This window comes from Balaenoptera acutorostrata, chromosome 1 (assembly GCF_949987535.1).
Source record: "Balaenoptera acutorostrata chromosome 1, mBalAcu1.1, whole genome shotgun sequence".
Taxonomy (NCBI): domain Eukaryota; kingdom Metazoa; phylum Chordata; class Mammalia; order Artiodactyla; family Balaenopteridae; genus Balaenoptera; species Balaenoptera acutorostrata.
The window spans coordinates 50,783,076-50,802,295 of NC_080064.1; the positions used below are offsets into that span (position 1 = coordinate 50,783,076).

At 41.0% G+C, this 19,220-nt stretch overlaps 1 protein-coding gene and 1 long non-coding RNA gene across 4 annotated transcripts in view; one reads left to right on the forward strand and one right to left on the reverse strand.

The window, feature by feature from the left end:
- LOC130707041 (uncharacterized) overlaps positions 1-13,464 on the reverse strand; it is a 109,435-nt gene extending 95,971 nt beyond the window's left edge. For 2 of the 3 annotated variants that reach the window (XR_009007048.1, XR_009007046.1), the window contains exons 1-2: positions 13,304-13,464; positions 12,729-12,789 (exon numbers count right to left, since the gene is read on the reverse strand). This is a non-coding gene — a long non-coding RNA (uncharacterized LOC130707041). Of the gene's footprint in view, positions 1-2,923; positions 4,220-12,728; positions 12,790-13,303 lie in introns of those variants that run through there. The other variant, XR_009007047.1, reaches the window with a different exon arrangement.
- A 101-nt stretch (positions 13,465-13,565) lies between these two features.
- Positions 13,566-19,220, forward strand: part of FGGY (FGGY carbohydrate kinase domain containing) — a 434,091-nt gene continuing 428,436 nt past the window's right edge. The window contains exon 1 of the mRNA XM_057531672.1: positions 13,566-13,676. The gene's annotated coding sequence lies outside the window, so the exon portion shown is untranslated. The remainder of the gene's footprint in view (positions 13,677-19,220) is intronic.

The following is a 19,220-nucleotide window of genomic DNA, read 5'->3' on the forward strand; positions in this document are numbered from 1 at the left end:
TATCCTGGATTAATTGCTTTTCCTTGTGAGTCTCTGAAGTTCTCATGATTATCAACCTTCTGTCTGAGTCCCCCCAGCTGCCCTACGGGCTAGGGGATGAGGGCAATGCCTAGACAATCTGAATGACCTGGAATAGCTGTCGGTTTCATTCTGATCTTGGGGCACTCCCACTGTAGGGGTTACTTTGAATTGAGACCATGGACTTCTGGATCAAAGAGATCTGGGTGTAAGTCTCAACTTTGTCACTTACTAACTTAAGCAAGCTGGGCCAACTTTATGGGCATGTGACCCGTGCAGTCATGAGGGTGAGGGAAGGGGGGAACCATGCTCAGAAGGAGTCTGAACTTGGTTTAATGCTCTGCTGTCACCATCTTGAAATTCTTAATAATTTCTCAACATGGGGCCCTGCATTTTTACTTTACGCTAGGCCCCACTAATTATGTAGCTGTAAGCAAGTTATTTAACCTCTCAGCTTTCACGTCCTCGCCTAAGACACAGGGATGATGATGATATCTACTCCACAGGTATCTGTGATCTTTACATGAGACAGTGTGTGTACCATGCATATTCCATAGTAAGGGCTACCCCCAACCAGTGTAAGTCAATGGCATTGTTATTTAGACTATCTCTTCTGAATTTATTATCTATGCTGCTAAAGTGAGCACTTCTAACTTCTATGTGCCCTTAATTATCCTATTTGTACCTCTTCTATTCTTCTAACTTAATAATACCTGCTTGGGAAAGGGGAGTTAACGTGTTTTTTTTGTTTGTTTGTTTGTTTACTGGGCATCTGATTTTTTTGTTTGCAAATACCACTTCTTCGTAGCTTATGCAAAAGAGAATTTTTGGAATGATAACATGACCTCAAAACAAACAAAAATGATAGTAAGACTGGAGAATCAGGCTTGGAAATGAGTAGGAACTAAGGCAGCTTCACTCCCAGGCAGAACAGTTCTGAAAAGGGTAGAATGCATGAGCTCCTACCATTTTCAGTCTGTGTCACTCTGCTGAAGTTTCAAATTCCAGAGAGAGCATGGCCATGACCTACCTTGGTTCACATGCTCACCCCCAGGCCAGGGAATGGCAGGGCATCTGATTACAGTATGTATCATAGATTGGAGGTGGAGGGGACTCTGCAAAATAAAAATGAGGTGCTAGGGCTTCCCTGGTGGCGCAGTGGTTGAGAATCTGCCTGCTAATGTAGGGGACACGGGTTCGAGCCCTGGTCTGGGAGGATCCCACATGCCGCGGAGCAACTGGGCCAGTGAGCCACAATTACTGAGACTGTGCGTCTGGAGCCTGTGCTCCGCAACAAGAGAGGCCGCGATAGTGAGAGGCCCGCGCACTGCGATGAAGAGTGGCCCCCGCTTGCCGCAACTAGAGAAAGCCCTCGCACAGAAACGAAGACCCAACACAGCCAAAAATAAATAAATAAATAAATTTATTAAAAAAAAAAAAAAGAATAAGCTGCTAACTTAATTTGACTTAGGAATAGTCTTGCTTAGTTTATAAAAAAAAAAAAATGAGGTGCTAGTAGAAGGGGGACATTGGTTTGGAAAAATAAAAACAGAAAAACAAAATTTCCCCAGAGTGTCTGCTATGTACCCGCCACACTGCTAGGGTCTTTTGCATAGTATTCATGTGACATTGCATTTACTAGCATGAGGTAGGCACTCTGTAGATATTTGTTGAGTAAGTGAATAACTGAGTGAACTTATTTACCTCTCATACAACTCTTGGAGGTAGGTAACAATAGTTCCATTTTACAGAAGAAGAAACTGAGGCTCCGAGAACAGAGTTTGCTCAAAATCACACAATCTACAAGTGGCAGAGTTGGGATTAAAACCTGATTCTGTTTGATTCCAAAGCTTATTTTTGTGCCACTTCATGCTGCTTGCCTTTCTTGGGGTGTCTGTGAGCGACTGTTCTAAACCTCAGGACCTCCTGCAATGCTGCCCCAAAACACAGGAGCTTGATGCATTATCGTCGTTGATGGGTTCTAAAAAGTTTATCTGGGCTGGGAAAAGTTCATTTTGTGATTCTCCACTAATTTCAGAAAGGAAGTGGCGCAAACTCTTTAACCTGGGGCAGGATCTTTCAGTCTCTTCAACATTAAAAGGGTATGATAATGGTGTCTCCTACAAGGTTATTGTGTGATAACTGAGAGGATGTTTGTAAAGCCTTTAGCACAGTTCCTACAACAGAAAGCCCTCAGAAATGACACCTTATCTACAGGCTCCAAAAAGTATAGAGAAACAGGAAGAAAGTGCTGGGGAAGGCATCAGGTTTCAGTATCATATTTCATCAAAGTTAAGTCTCTACCAGCTGAACTCTTAATTTACATATCTCTTAGAAAGAAAAAGCATTGCCAATTAAGTTGTGACATGCCTTCTTATGATTTCAAGTTTTTAAAAGTTTTATTAATACTGAGAAAATCTCTTGTAGACATAATTAAACATGATTTAGATAATTTTTAAAGAAAATCTCTTTTAGACTTCTTTGACATATTTTTTAATCACATATTGCTCTTTTTAAAAAATTTATTGGGCTGCCCTGATGGAGCAGTGGTTGAGAATCTGCCTGTCAATGCAGGGGACACGGGTTCGAGCCCTGGTCTGGGAAGATCCCACATGCCCCGGAGCAACTGGGCCAGTGAGCCACAATTACTGAGACTGTGCGTCTGGAGCCTGTGCTCCGCAACAAGAGAGGCCGCGATAGTGAGGCCCGCGCACCGCGATGAAGAGCGGCCCCCGCTTGCCACAACTAGAGAAAGCCCTCGCACAGAAACGAAGACCCAACACAGCCATAAATTAAAAAAAAAAAAAAAAATTTATTGAAGTATAGTTGATTTACAATGTTGTGTTAATTTCTGCTGTACAGCATAGTGATTCAGTTATACATACATACATACATACACACACAAGTATATATATATATATATATTCTTTTTCATATTCTTTTCCATTATGGTTTATCACAGGATATTGAAGATAGTTCACTGTGCTATACAGTTGAATCTTGCTGTTTATCCATTCTATATATAATAGTTTGCATCTGTTAATCCTAAACTCCCAATCCGTCCCTCCTCCGCTCCCCCTCAGCAACCGCAAGTCTGTTCTCTAGGTCTGTGAGTCTGTTTCTGTTTTGTAGATAAGTTCACTTGTGTCATGCTTTAGATTCCACTTATAAGTGATGTCATACGATATTTGTCTTTCTCTTTCTGACTTACTTCACTTAGATAATCTCTAGGTCCTTCCACGTTGCTGTAAATGGCGTTATGTCACTCGTTTTTATGGCTAAGTAGTATTCCATTGTATATACATACCACATCTTCTTTATCCCCTCATCTGCTGATGGACATTTAGGCTGCTTCAATGTCAATCACATATTGCTCTTGTGTACATGTAAAAAGGAAAATTTAAGCAAAATACAGTGGTTAAGGTATTCGTAAGACTTCACATTCAGAATGGTTCGTCTCTTCTGAAGCACTTTCCTCTCAGCTGTTGATATGTTTTTCCACACAATATTGTCAACTAAGCCACCAAGAGAGTTGGGGAATGCAGCATTTCTTAAAAGAGTGCTACTCTGCTGTCTTGGAAGTTTCTGTCAAGCCACCAGTACCAATTTGCCAATTTTGATGCTGGTGCTATTTTCATATTCTACTAGAAGGTACAAATAGAAGGTTTCCAGACAACAACTGGAACTCATATTTGATCCTCCAAAGGACCGTAGGTGGTTTGTTGATTAAAACGTCAATGACTGTGGTTGTCCAGTCATTCTGTCCAGGAATAATAACCAAGTACCTCCAGGCAGGCAATGCAACTATGCATTGCTGGAGCCTTGTTATCTGACATCATCGATTGTAAGGCGTGCCCTGATTTCTGTGATGCTAAATGTTAAATAAGAATGTGTGTCTTAGAATACATGAAATAGAGCATTAAGAAAGTTCTGGGAATGAGATGTCCTCAGACCTTTGTTTTATTCCTCGATTTGTCACAACTAGCTTGTGACTTCACAACTAGCTTGTGAAGCACAGTTGTGCTTCACAATTGTGAAGCATTTGAAGAGAACTTAGGTATAATTTTGTTGAATCCTCTCACTTCACAGGTAAGAAAACTGAAGAGCAGAGAAGGGTTGTGACTTAGATCATCCAAGGACACTCTGAGTGGGAAATCCTAACTTCGGTTCCTCTGCCCTGAGCACTCCATTCTGCTGACTCCTATGAGAAAAGGGTTATTTCAGAAGAGTACATATCATTGGTGATCCAATGTTGTTCTGTCACTAGGCGCGCCACAAGGTTCTCTAATGGGCATCTATTCTGGGCATTTCCAACTGCTTTAGTCTTCTTGGCCTTTAAGTCCCAAATCAAATGTTCTCTCTTCTGCAACGTCTTTTCCAAGAGTCATTCTCAGGCCCCTGTCCCCACCTCCAACTCCCTAGGCAGTTAATTGCTCCAGGTTTTCTGGTTTTACAACACTTACTTCCTGTTCCTCTCATAGAAGTCATCATATTGTTAGATATGAATTTATTTGATTAAAATTTTTTTTCACATGGAATATTACAAACATACACAAAGTAAACAGAATAGTTTAATGAACCTCGATGTACCCATCATCCGGCTTCCACAATTATCAACGTCCTGTCATTCCTGATTTTTCTACACCTCCCTAGCACTCTCTACACTCTAAAAATTTTTTCATTTGATGTAAAATTCACATGTAATGAAATGCACAATTACAAATAGATATGCTCATGTAACCCACACCCCTAGCAAGGTTTTGAGCATTTCCATCACCCCAGAGAGTTTTCTCGTATCTTTTCACAGCTAGGCTTCCTCCTAACCTTCAACCTTCCACCCATCAGACAAACGCAGGTAAGTTTTTTTTCCATCATAAATTATGATGAATTTCACATAAATGCAATCATACAGTGTATGTTCTTATATGTCTAGCTTCTTTCTCTCAACATAATTTCTATGAGATCCATTCATGTCATTGTATGAATCAGTACTTGATTCTCTTTTATGACTAGTATTCCGTTGTATGGATGTATGACTGTTTATCCATTCTCATGTTAATGGACATTTGGGTTGTTTCCAGTTTGGGGTATTAATAATAAAGCTTCTGTGAACATTCATGTACAAATCTTTTTTATAAATATGTATTTCTTTTTCTCTTGGGTTAATACCTGGGAATGAATTGCTGGGTCACAGTGTAGATATATGCTTGTGGAAAATAGTTCTACCATTTTACATTCCCACCAGGAAAACAGGGGAGGTCCTGGTGCTCCACATTATCTCCAGTATTCATGTCAGTCTCTTTTTAATTCCAGCCATTCTAGATGTTATGAAGTGCTATCTCATTGCAGTTTGAATTTGCATTTCCCCGATAGCTAAAGATGCTGAGCACCTTTTCATGGGTTTATTAGCCATTCACGTGTCTTCCCTTATGAAGTGTCTGTTTAAGCTTTATGCTCATTTTAAAAATTGGGATTTTTAAAAATTATTGCATTGTAGTCATTCTTTATATAATCTGGATTAAAATCTTTTCTCAGATATGTATATTTCTTCCCACTCTGTGGCTTGCCTATTGATTGTCTTGTGTCTTTTGATGAAGTTTTATTTTATCACACTTTTTTATTTTGTGGTTATTACATTCTGTGTCCTGTACTATTGGCTTACATGCCACCTCCATCACTAGGCTGTGGTTTCCTAGAGAGAAAGAATATAAATATTTTTATCTTGTGCCCCAGCCTCCAGCACAGAGCCTGACCCATGAGTACTGCACTAAGGCTTCTGGAGGTAGGGAGGAAGACATATGTATTCTCCTTCCTGTCTGATATCTCTTTGGGGAATCATCCCCGACTCTCACTATTCAGTCCTGCTGGTACAGGTTCAGAAGCTCAGCTTTTCTGAATCTATCTCTAGGAATGTGCACTTGACTAAAACTGGGCCAATCAAACTTTGTTCAGCATTCTTGCAAGAAATAGGAACATGGAGATACCCTCACCCTCATCTTCCAAGATTTAGGAGGACATTGTAAGGCTAAAGCAATTGCTAGCCATCTTTGCTACCACATGCATTGCTCTTAACTTGAATATGAAGTAAACACGGGAATTAAGAAATGAAAAATGGAGAACAAAAGACCCTTAAAGACATCATTTGAATCCCTGGACCTACGCTTTCCTAAAGTTCATCTCCCTTCTGAACTGCCCAAGTACATGAGACAATAAATTGCCTTTTGGTTTATTTGTTGTTTAATCAAGCTTGATTTGTATTTTTATTTCTTACAACCAGAAGTCCTGTTTAGTATACTCCTTTAGTATAATGTTACACCCTTGCCTTCAAGTCCCCGTATCATTTCCATAGCTCCAGAGGTCCTTTGGGAGGTGAAGGAGATGGAGTGGAGACTGATATTTTTAAGTATCTGAAAGTGTATAAACAATAAAACAGGAGTTCTGGTTCTATATATTATGTAGCAGTGTTGAAGGTCACAGATTTTTCATCATGATAAAAACAAAATGAATTACAAGACGTATCATGGAAAGACCTGCCACTAATATGTCTGAGTGTACCCCACTTCCTACTATCATTTTATTTCAACATATTGTCATCAAATATTTGATCAATAAATGAATTAAAAAAATAATCCTCAAAAAGAGAAAATTCTCTTTTAGTAGTGAAATGTTTGTCACATAAAAATTTTGAAAATAGAATTTATCATGTAAAATTGATAAAGTAGAGTTGCTCTGGTTCAAGACGTATGTATGTGTGCATATCTGTGTATGTGTGTGTATATCTGTGTGGTTTATGTGCCTGTGTGTTGTGTTTACGCGTCTATGTATGGATGTGTTTGTCTGTTTATGTGTGTGCAGTGTATAAGTGGCTATGAGACTGTGTGTGTACATATGTGTATTTGTGTGGCTTGTGTATCTGTGTATCTATATCTGTTTGACTCTGTGTCTGTATATTTGTGTCTATATTTCTGTGCATTATATTGTGGTCTAATTTGCATTTGTGTGTGTCTATGTATGTGTACTGTATGATATATTCGTGTGTCTATGTATGTCTGTGTGCTCTTTGTATAATGTATATATGTCTCCATGTGTGTTTGTATAAATATGTATATGTGCTTATGTGTAAGTCTGTGGGAATGTTTGTGTGGCTATATGGGTGTATGTGTGTGCGTTGTGTGGTTGGGGGCAGCAAGAGGGCAAAGTTACCACCATCCCATTCTGTACTTTGCGCAAATTAGGAAAATTTGCCCTCTCTGCTGGGGCAGAGCAGCCTCGTAGGCCCAGAGTTTGGCTGGCAGAGTGGAGACGGGGTTTCAGCCCCCACCAGCCCCCTCATCCAGTGTCTTGAAGAAGAGAACAACCTGGCAGGGGAGGGGGGCATTGTGGAAGGCCTGGGAGTCCATTCAGCCTCTTCTTTGCCGTGCAGGCACCTTCCGATAGGATCCAGTCTGAAAAGTACCCAAACCGGTGTTCTCTAATGGTTTCCAAATGCCATGATTCTCGAGAAGTGAATGGCAGTGGATACTGCACAGGCTCCAGGGGCCTCCTTTGATTCAGCCCCTGAGGCCTGGAGCATGTATGTCCTAACAGGTCGACTCCCACACCTCCTTTGGCCTTGTCATCATCTCATGGCCCTGGACTCTCTTCTTCCACCTGTTCCCTCGTTGTAGAAAAACACTCATTGGAGTTTAGGGTTGCACATTGTTGTCATGGCTCATCACATAGTTTGCACTTTTGTTGAAATGACTCATGGCCAGGAGGCTGTGGGGTTGAAACTAGGCAGCGTTAGGGGAGAAGGATGTACGTGGTGTGGAACTGGTTAGGATGGTGAGGTTTGGGAACTGGGGAGTGGGTGAGCAGCTCACATATGGAAGACAAAGCTGGTGTTGCAGAATGAAACCAGTGAGATTATTAGGACTTGTATTCATCTGAAGCCTTATATCCAACATGAGCACCTCTGCCCACTTTAGCTTCTCAGCAGAAGCTACCTCTTCGTTTTGGCCTGTGGCGTCTTTTGATAGATGACTTCCGGCAAGTTGCTCTGCCTTTGTGAGCCTTCATTCCTGCAGCAGGAATCTCTACTCCCTCAGGTGCATGGCTGGGAGGAATCACTGTGACACTGCATGTGGAAGTGCAGAGCCAGTGCCCAGTAAATGTTAGCACAGTCTTTCCTTTCTCTTTGTACCCAATACCCCCTCTTCTTCTCACCATGGGTTGCCCCTAGCACTTTCTCTGTGCTTTTAGTATAGCAGCCAGCTATGGCCCAGCACTTAGCAAGTACTCAGTACATGCTTGTTGACTGAAGAGGTGAAGGAAGGCAGGCAGGCAGGCAGACAGAGGGCAAGTAATAAAGTAAGTTGGAACATTCCCCCATCTTTGGAAATGAGCTACTGGCATCCTTTAGAGAAGAGAGTTGAATAAACTAATGATTTTGTATACAAAATATGGCTCTAGGTGGTGGTCAGGATGGGGAGCTTGGCAGCCTTTCTGGTCAGTGGTTTCCCCTTACTGACCATCTGTTGGGTCTCCAGTGAACTATTTCAGTTATTTTCCTCCTGAGAAGACAGTGTGGATTTGGAAGAGAGAGTGTATGCAGTGGCACCTGTTTCTGACAGAGGATCAAGTTTAAGGGAGGCTTAAAGGAGTCTAAGTTGAGAAAGAAAGAAAGGAAGAAAGACAGGAGAAAACAAGTTGGATTAGGAGCGAGGGACCCAGGAGGCAGGTAAAGGCTGTCACCGCCATAACTATGTGCCAATGATATACCCACTATTACACAGCGCTGTGCTAGTTGCCGAGATTATAAAGTAGAAGGCATGGTTCTTACCCTGCAGAGGCTTTCTGATCTAGGGAATAGAATTGGGTAGAAGACTAAGAAGTGTGGAACACTGACTATCTGTTCAGCCCTGGGACACATGTTTTAAGATCTATCTCAACAAATAAATATTACTTTTCTCCAAGGAAACTGCAGAGAGGTTAAGCAACGTTCTCCAGGTCACTCAGCACACAAGCAGGAACTAGGAGAAGAACCCAGGTCTGTCTGCTCTAATGACTTTGTGCTGCTCACAGGAGTGTGAGCAAGACCATCAGTGCAGGCATGTAAAACGGAGAATGAACTTTACAAGGTGTCCCAGGGCCAGTGCCGCATGAGTAATCCATGATGATTGTTGCAGAAGCTTAGAATACGAGATGTGTTGAGGCCTCAGATAGAAGAGGGAACTTTGCCGAGAAAGTAGGCCCTCAACTAGACGCTGAAGGCAGACTATGAATCCAACAAGAGAAGGATGGCGGGGGAGGCTTTCCAGGTGGAAGGAGGCATAGTGTGTGCAAAGGTGGGAGCTGGGAAAATTCACATCCTCTGGGTTTGTGTTGTGCATTGTGGAGTACTGGAAAGAGCCCAGCCTGCTCCAAACTTACTAACAGTGCAGCCTTAGGCCAGTCACCTAATCTCCCTAAGCCTCAGTTTCCCTATCTGTACAATGGTTGTGATAGTAGTCACTTTACAAGGTTACTGAAGACCCTTAGATCTTCAATGCATGTAATGCACCTGGTTCCTCAGAATCACCCATCTCAGTTAGACCTCAGTCTAAATCACGTCCCCTCTCTCATAGGATCCTATGTCTCTTCCTACTTGCAACTGAATCCATATAGATATAGATATATTGATATATGCTTAACCTCTCTGTACTTTATACACACACACACACACACACACATATGCCTGCATGCTTATTTACTGAATGTCTGTTTCGTGACTGTCAGTTCCACGACGACACGGACAATATCTGTTTTTCTCAACACCATCTCTTTATAGAACAGTAGGCACTCAATAAATCTTTGTTAAGTAAGTGAATACATAAATGTCTGAATGAATAAATGAATTCATGAGTAAATGAATAACCACACCTATTTCTGTGCCATGACTCTAAGAGTCTCGGGGAAAATAAGTCTTTTCTCTGGTGAGGGGCAAGTTGTTAATGTAGGAAAAGCATTCAGGGAATGCAGAGTAGCAGAAGGCCTCCACAGGTCACCAGGGAGAAGGTCAGGCCTCCTGTCTGCCTCCTGGTGTTGCATGAAACAGTCTCTGAGCGGGAAGGAAGTGACACAAACTTCCAGTTCAGCTGGTTCCAGGCTTTCACAACCTAGCTCCTTCTGTCTCGCTTAAGCCTGATGTGCTGCTTCACGGGTGTGACTTGTGACCTGTCTACTGGACACTGACTCTGCGTGATCCCCACGCTGCCCGGCAGCGACCCTGAGTGGGCGTCTAGACTTTCCAATAATTGAGTCTTTTAATCCAATGCAACGCAATAACCCTTTATGTCAAGTGAAGGAGGAGGAGCGGGGATAAACGGATTCACTAATAACTACCAGGCATTTGATACGTTCTAGGAGTTCCATGATAGAGGTAAGGACAGGGGACTGAAGGATACAGAGGAGGCTATATGGCCCTGCCTAAGGTGAAGCAGTGTACACACAGTTGAATAACACTTATAGCTTTCAAAATATGGTCTGTATATCATCTCATCTCAGTCTCCCTGTAGCCATGGAAACTATGGAAAGTAGGGATGGTATTTGCATTATTTGCTCCTAACATATAGGAAACTGAGGCACCTGGGGTTGGTTCAGGATATAGATCCTGTTTCAGGGCAGATATGAACTGAGTGCCCAGATCTCGTGATTATCAGTTTAGGGATCTTTCTTTCTACTGGACCTCACTGTCACACACTGGACTTTATATTGGTCAACAGCGTGAGGGTGCCTGCAATGTCACAATCCCCCTACCCTCTGTAATGTATTTCCAATGTACTTTTGTGATGGGACATCAGAATCTAATAAATAAGAGGTTGGCAAGCTAAGGTCCACTGGGGCACACTGGCCATTGTATGCTTTTGTAAAGTTGTATCGAAACACAGTCATAACCTCTCGTTTACTTTTATCTATGATTGCTTTGCCCTACAAAGGCAGAGTTGAGTAGTTGCAACAGAAACTGTATGACTCACAAAGTCTAAAATATTTACTATTTGGTCCTTTATAGAAAAAGTTTACCACCTCCTAGAATAAATGAATAGAATAGAAGTAAATGGAAAAAAAAATAGATTCATTCATTCACAATAGGCATTTTCTTTCCATTTAAAAGAAAATGAGAATGGGCCACAAAATTACGCCGCCTCTTGTCACTTGGCTGGATGACACCGAACAAGTCATTTATACTCTCTGGGTCTGTTTCTGCACCTGTCACCTTATAGAGTTGCTGTAGGATTTCCGTGAGATAAGGTATATGTATCAGTTATGATTAGGTTTGGCCCCATGGACAGAAAACACAAAATTAAAGTGTCTTGCACAAGAGAGCAGCTTCTTTCTTACAAGTGGAAGTGGGCAGTGGGTGTTCGTCTGGTGCTGCATGGTGTCAGAAACTTAAGCCCTTGAACCTTGGGGCTTGGCTGTGTGTAGCTTTCATTCCTGAAATCCTCTCATGGTCCAAGATGGCTGCTGGTGCTCCAGCCACTGTGCTGTTGCTGCTATTACCACTAATGATAGCATGATGCTAAGAAGAAACAAATCTCAGATCAAATACAAAATGCCTAGTAACAGAGATATCTATAAAGACCAGGAAGCAAATCCATATTAATTCAAGTTTAGCCAAGATGAGACCTCCTGCCACAGTTCCTAAGGCAACCAGTATATTTCATTTATTCTATTCCCGAGGTACAATAAGGAGGGTCTGGAAGCTGTCTTACATGTATTCAGCATCTAACACTTTACAAAGTATTTCCATATTTATTACCTCATTTACTCATCACAATACTCTGGAAAGGTAAGATGAATAGGTTTTAATATTATCATTCCTGCTGTACATGATGATTCACACAGGTGCCAAGTAACCAGATCCTAGTACCTCCTACATTCCCAAAGAGTCCATGGTTAGATCTCCGGATATTTGTTGGAAATGAAGGTGAACAGTCATGGTGTAGAAGAAAGAAAATGACCCTGTACGGGAGCAAAACTTGCCACCCCAAAATGTCTCTTTGGCACGTGAATTATTTACAGCTGAAAACAATCAAGGCCCAAAAAGACTCAGGAAGAAACTCGGATGTCCTCCTTAGCTGCCTAAAGAATGTAGACAGAGGACCTCTTCCAGGAAGAGAGCTATCATTGTACTATAGTATGAACTAGATATGGTAGACTGAGAGGAATCTAGGAAGGTTTTGTTTGTTTTGTTTTTTAAAATTCCTCCCTGTGTCCCACTGTCTTAGCACACCCAGCAAACATTTGTTTACCAAACATTTGCTTTTCCATTTTCATGTAAACTGCCTTCCCCCCTTTTGAAGACGTAAACCATTACTCCCAACATCCTTTTTTTGTCTTTAGTGGAAGATGTCTTTTCAGAGTTACTCAGTTTTGCTGGGTCTCTCCCATGTACACATGTTATTAAACTTTCATCTGATTTTCTCCCGTTCATAATGTCAATTTAATTCTTAGACCAGCCAGAAGAACCTAGAAGGATAGAGGAAGATTTCTTTCTCCGGCATCCCCAAACCAGGGCCCTTAGCAGATGCAGCTAATCACGTGGCCTCAGCCCCACTGAGCCACTATCCTCGCCTGTAAGACCAAGATGAGAGCATGTATTTGGGGTTGCTATGAGGAAAGCAGAGTGACTATCACGCACATGGCCCATACTCCAGTTCTGTGAAATCACAGTTATTACCGAGGCTTACCTCTCATCACCAGTGTGTCCTTCGAAAATCACTTCCTTTTACAGCACCTCAGTCTCCTTTTCTAGGAAAATAAAGAGTTAAGACTTCTTAAACTATCTTCCAAATCTCAGTCCCATCAGCTTGGGAGCTTGTCTTTTTAATAGATATGGCTTATGTTTCAGCTCAGGTTGGAATCTTCCCTCCTGTTACTTACTGTGAGGCTCAAAACAAGCTAAAAAACATTTCGGACTCTTCCCATCTGTAAACTATGGACAAATAGTACCTAGCTAACTGGAAAGCTAAGGATCATGAAGATTAAATGACACAGGCGTGTCCGGGACCCACCAGACTGTAACTTCCTTAAAGGCTGGGGCTCATTTGTTTTCTACATTTACAAACTGTGACACCTTTTCAGAGGGTTGTTCACAAAATTAGATGAGAACATTTTCGTAAAGTATCGGGAACAAGACCTCACGCAAAGCATTCAATAAATATTATTATTATTAATTTCTTTATTTTAACACCTGTCTGCAAGAGACTTGGCGTTCAGTGCATGGTTGAGAAGCGAAGTTACAGCATACACGTTGGACACGTACCCACCAGCGGCTGAGGGGAGTTGGCGTGGGTGAGTTCTGCGAGAAGAGCCCCCAGAGTAGGAAACTCCCGGCCTGAGAAGACAGAACCCACTTCAGGCCTTTAAAAGCTCGGGGAGGCGGGAAGAAACGGGAGGAGACCGCAGCCCACGCCACCCGCCAGGCCAGCGCCGCAGGAGGCCACGGCAGGGCGCAGGCGCGCGCCAATCCCGGGCCCCGTTCAAAGGGCCAATCGGGGCGAGTTTTACAGGGGTCGCAGCCGGCGGGGGCGGGGCCGCGCGGAGGGCGGGTCGGACCGCCCAACCGAGGCTTGGTGTGGCTCCGCGCGGTTATCGGCAGGGCCCCGCTAGCTAAAATGTAATTTCAGATTGGACAAGTAAGTGACCCTCCTCTCAGTCCCACGTGTGTATCAGGGGCTTTAGCAAAAGCGCAGGCTCGCAGCGCGCACGTTCTCCAGCTCGAGAGCGCAGCCGGGCCCAAGCCTCCCTCCCCTTTCCCGCAGTCGCTGCCTCCTCTTCCTCCTCTGGCCGCCTGAGTCTTAACGCCAGCCGTGCGTTGGCCCCCGAGACCTTGTTGAGTCCCCTGTGTCCACTCCTGGGTGAGGCGTACGGCCACTCAAGAGAAGGGTGGGCCCTTACTGCATCCCCAACGCTGCCTAGGAGATGTCTGGAACTCGGGGTCCCCTGCCATCACTATCCAGTTAACTATGTTAATTTTCTCCCCCCTTCCCACCGTATTTTAGGACGTTTCCCCAGCCGTTTTTGAACCTTTTAATTCCAGTCTGGCTACCTAAGGCATTTTAAGGCCAGTGCTGCTTGTAGCTTTCAGCAGCTTGTGGTAATGTTTGAAGTGCAATTTAGTTTAGATGGTATAATGCTCTTTGGCTACAGTTATCCTGGGTAGGAAAGGCCTAGGAGTATCTTTCTATTTTTATTAATGTCCTTTCTTTTTAAGATGAACAAGATGCAAAATGGTGAATTTCCCTAATCATTGGCTATTTTCCACTAAAGCGCTCCTCATGTCTTAACTAATTTCGTCTCTAAATTAAAGAGTCAAGTCATTTCCAAGATAGGGAAGAGCAGTCATTATTAGGTTACTTTTTAAAGTAGGATATCAGGAGGGAGAAAGGGATTATGCTTTTGAACTACAAATCAGTAGAAAGAAGGCAAGCCTTCTCTTAGTTTGTAGCTTGGTATATAGGTGGTAGAATTCTGCTTTGTTTTGTTTTGCTTGCTTTTCCCCTCTTTCCTATGATCCACCAAGTGTATATCCTGAAATTGTACTTTTTAAGTTGCCAGCTGGGTCTTCCAGCCTTTTGACTGCCTCCTGGTCTTCTGGGAATCTCCTGTTAATGAGGTCCTGTGGTTGGCTTTTGACTTGGTGGCCACTGGCCTGGCTCTTGGAGGGAGCCAGCTGAGGAGGGCCTCCTGGTGGGAGGCTCAGATAACTCTTATTAAGGATGATTGAGGGAACAGAGAGGGTGAGAAGGGCCTGGAGATTGATTTTGAGGGGGAGGGAGGTTGGGAGCCTCCCTGCTGGATTTGGAAGTCAAAACATGTGTATTGGGAGAAAGGAATAACCCAGAGGGTGGAGATCTGTGTCCTTCTGGATGAAATTAAGAAGTTTACTGGGAGGAGACTGAGCCTTCTTCCAGGCTGTGTTAATTTTTACTGTGGGCCTTGTCTTTTCCTGGAATCTGGTTCTCTTTCCCTAACCTTTCACTTAGTTCAAATCACAGTCAATTACCAGCTGGTTCTGAAAACAGTTTGAGGTAGTGAATCTTGCCCTTAAGCTCACAGCCAGAGTGGGACCACCACCCCCCCGCCCTCACCCAAAGTATTTGAAATAATTATTTTACCAGAATGTACTACAGAGATTATTCAACCTCTTACCTGCCCATATTTTTATAAGGTGGAATTTAGAGTCAACCCAGCTGATGTAAGAGGCGGTCATCCAAACCAGCTCTTGTGTTCATTCGTTTGTTCACTAATTTGGGAATGTGTTCTTGGCCTGACATTGTGGTAGGCTCTGGGAAAGCAAGGATGAACAAGACTTGGTCTTTGCTTTCAAGCTTTCATCCAGTCTGCTTCTGTCTAGTGTGGCAAGGGAGATTATATGATAGTGAGCTTAGTGCTGTAGCAAGGTAGAATAAGAGTCTCCTCTCTAATGGCCTGTATGGGAAAAGAATCTAAAAAAAGTGTGGATACATGTATATGTAGAACTGATTCACTTTGCTGTACACTTGAAACTAACATAACGTTGTAAATCAACTATACTCCAATAAAAATTAAAAAAAAAAAATTCTCAGGAGTTGAGAGAAGTCCAAATGGCCCAAAATAGGCTTTTATTGAAAACTTATCAGAGGAGATAATACCCAAGTTGAGTTGCAAAGCATCGGTGTGATTGGGTTGGAGAAAGACAGAGGAAAGGGGATTATCTGACTTGGAACAGCATGGGCAAAGCTATGCAAGTCTGGTGCATTGTTGATTAGTATGGGCGGACCGGAAAAGGTAAGGGGAAATCACCAGAAAGGAGGTTGGGAAGAGTGAAAAGCCCAGATGAGGGAAGGTCAGGTGAATCAGGTTAAGGGAGTTTGAAATGCATCTCCAGAGCAGCAGCAGCTATTGAAGTGACACTCTCAGATTTGTGTTTTAGAAAGTTAATTCTGGCTTCAGGGTGGAGAATGAATTGCAGTGGTGAAGACTGGAGAGACGCTATTATAATGCAGGTGAGAGATGGGTTAGTGTAGTAGCTATGGGACTAGAGGAGAGAGATTAGAATAGAATGGTTAGGAATTAATTACTGATTGAATGTAGGGGATGAAGAAAGGATGTAGCAGTCAAGGTACCACAGGAAAGAAAAGGCATTCCCCACTAGGATATTTTTCAACAGCTTTATTGAGGTATACTTGACATACAGTAAACTGTACATATATAAAGTGTCTAATTTGAGAAGTTTCAACATATGTATTTATCCATGAAACCATCATTACAATCAAGATAAAGAACATTTCTAATACCCCCAAAGATTGCTCATGCCCCTTTCTAATCCCTCCAAGAACCAGTGAGTTGTTTCTGTCACTATTTAAACTTTTTAAGGATTTTATCTGTGGAGTCATACAATATGTATCTTTTGTGTGCGGTGGCTTTTCCTTAGCATAATCCTCTTGAGTTTATGCAGGTTATGTGTGCATACATAGTTTTTTGTTTTTCTGAGTACAACTATACCATATTTAGTTTATCCACTAACCCATTGATGGACATTTGGATTATTTGCTGCTTTTTGGCTACTACAAATAAAGCTGGTATGAATATTTGTATAAATGTCTTTGTACGGCCTTCATTTCTATTAGTTAAATACTTAAAAGTGGAACGGCTAGTTCACGTGGTAGGTGTATATTTAACTTGTTAAGAAACAGCCAAACCGTATTTCAAAGTGATTCCACTTGGTCCAACTGGTGTGATCACTCTTTTAAGTTTTAGCTATTCTAATAATGTGGAATCCTCTCATGGGGTTCTATTGTGCACTTCCCTAATGACTAATAATTTCAAACTTCTTATCATGTTGCTTACTTCCCTGTATATATTTCATATATCTTCTTGGCTGAAGGGTTTATTAAATCTTTTGTCCACTTTTTAAAAATGGGCTGTTTGTTTCCTTATTGACTTTCAAGAGGTTTTTATATATATTCTCATTAATAAGTTCTTTATCACAGCTGTGATTTGCAAATATTTTATCCCACTTCGTGGCTTATATTTTCATTTTCTCAGCAGTGTCTTTTGAAAAGCAGAGTTCTTAATTTTGCTGAAGTCTAATTTATCAATTTGTAATTTTGATAAAGTCTATTTTATCAATTTATTCCTTTATGGATCATGGTTTTGGTATCTTAGAAATCATGCCTAGCCTGAGATCTCAAATATTTTCTATTTTTTTTTAAGAAGCTTTATTTTTTATTTTACACTAAATCCAGGATCCATTTCATGTTAACCTGTAGGACCAGATGTGGACAAAGTTTATTTTTTTCATATGGTATCAGTTGTTCCAGCACCATTTGCTAAAAAATCTATCCTTTCTCCATTGAATTATCTTTGTACCTTTGATCAGAATCAATTTACCATGTGTATATGTGGGCTCATTTTTGGATGTTTTATTTTGTTCCATTGATTTCTTTGTCTGTTTTAATGCTAGTGCCACTTAGTTTTGATGACTGTAGCTTTGCAATAAGTATTAAAGTCAGGTAGTATAAGTCCTTCAACTTTGTTCTTTTTAAAAGTTATATTGGTTATTCTGCATCTGTTACATTTCCATATCAGTTTTACAGTCATTTTGTCAGATTCAAAATAAAGGCCTGTTTAGATTTGAATTGGAACTTCATTTAATCTATACATTAATTTGGGGAGAGAATTGACTTCTTAAATATTGAGTGTTCTGACCCATGGACACAGTATATCTGTTCATTTATTTAGGTCTTCCTTAATTTCTCTCAGCAGTGTTTTTTAGCTTTCAGTAGATGGGTCTTTGTCAGGTTATCTGTAGGTATTTCACATTTTTTGATGCTATTGTAAACAGTATTGTCTTCTTAGATTTCAACTTTCAATTGTTTGTTACCACTTGTATATTGATCATGTATCCTGCCATCTTGCTAACTGACTTATTAGTTCTAATAGCTTCTTTGTGGGTACCATCATATTCTTTATGTGATCATGTTATCTGTGAATAAAGACAGTTTTACTTCTTCCTTTCAATGAGGATGTCTTTTATTTTTCTTGCTACAGTGCGCTGGCTAGAATCTCCACTCGGTGTTGTGTAGAAGTGATGAGAGCAAATGTCTTGCCTTGTTCCTGAGCTTAGGGAGAAGCATTCATTTCTTCAGCATTATGATTTATGATGTTAGTTGTATATTTTTTGTAGAAGCTCTTTATCAGGTTTAGGAAGTTCCATTCTATTCCATCTTTGCTGAAAGGGTTTTTTCTTTTTTTCTTTTTTCTTTTTAAATGAGGAATGGGTATTGTATTTTGTCAGTTGCTTTTTTCTGTAACTTGAGATCATTTTTCAAAGACTCTTAATATGATTAATTACATTCATTTTTTTTTTGGAATGTTAAATTAACTTTGTATTCCTGAGATAAATCCTACGTGGCCAGGACCTATGTTATCCTTTTTATATTTTGTTGGATTCTGTTCTGTTTGCTAAAATTTTAAGAATATTTGCATCTGTGTTAATGATGGGTACTGATATAGTTTCTTTCCTTGTATTTTAAGTTTTGTTATCAAGATAATTCTGGCCTCATAGAATGAACAGGCAAGTATTTCCTTCTTTTCAGTTTTCTGTAAGCGTTTGTGTAGAATTGCCATTATTTCTTTTCTTAAATATCTAGTAGAATTCATCAGTGAAGCCATTTGGGCTTGGAGTTTTTTTATGGGGGAGAAGGAGAAGTCAATTGATTTAATAATATAGGACTATTCAGATTATCCGTTTCTCCTTGAATGAGGTTTGATAGTTTGTGTATTTCAAGGAATTTGTACATATCATCTAAGTTGCTCATAATATCCCCTTATTATCATTTTAATATTTATAGAATCTGTTGTAATTTCATCTCCCTCATTCCTAAGACTGGTTATTTGTCTCTTTTCTCTTTATATTCTTGATCGTTCTGGCCAGAAATTTATTAGTATTATTGATCTTCTCAAAGAGCCAGCTTTTGGTTTCATTTATTTTCTTTATTGTTTTCCTTTTCTTTTTTAACTTATTGATTTCTGCTCTAAAATTTATTATTTCCTTTCTTCTGTTAACTTTGGGTTCCTCTTACTCATTTCTTTCTAATTTATTAAGGTGGAAATTAAGGTCATTTACTTGAGACTTTTCTAAGATAGGCATTTGATGCTGTAGATTTCTAAGTATTGCTTCAACTGCATCCCAC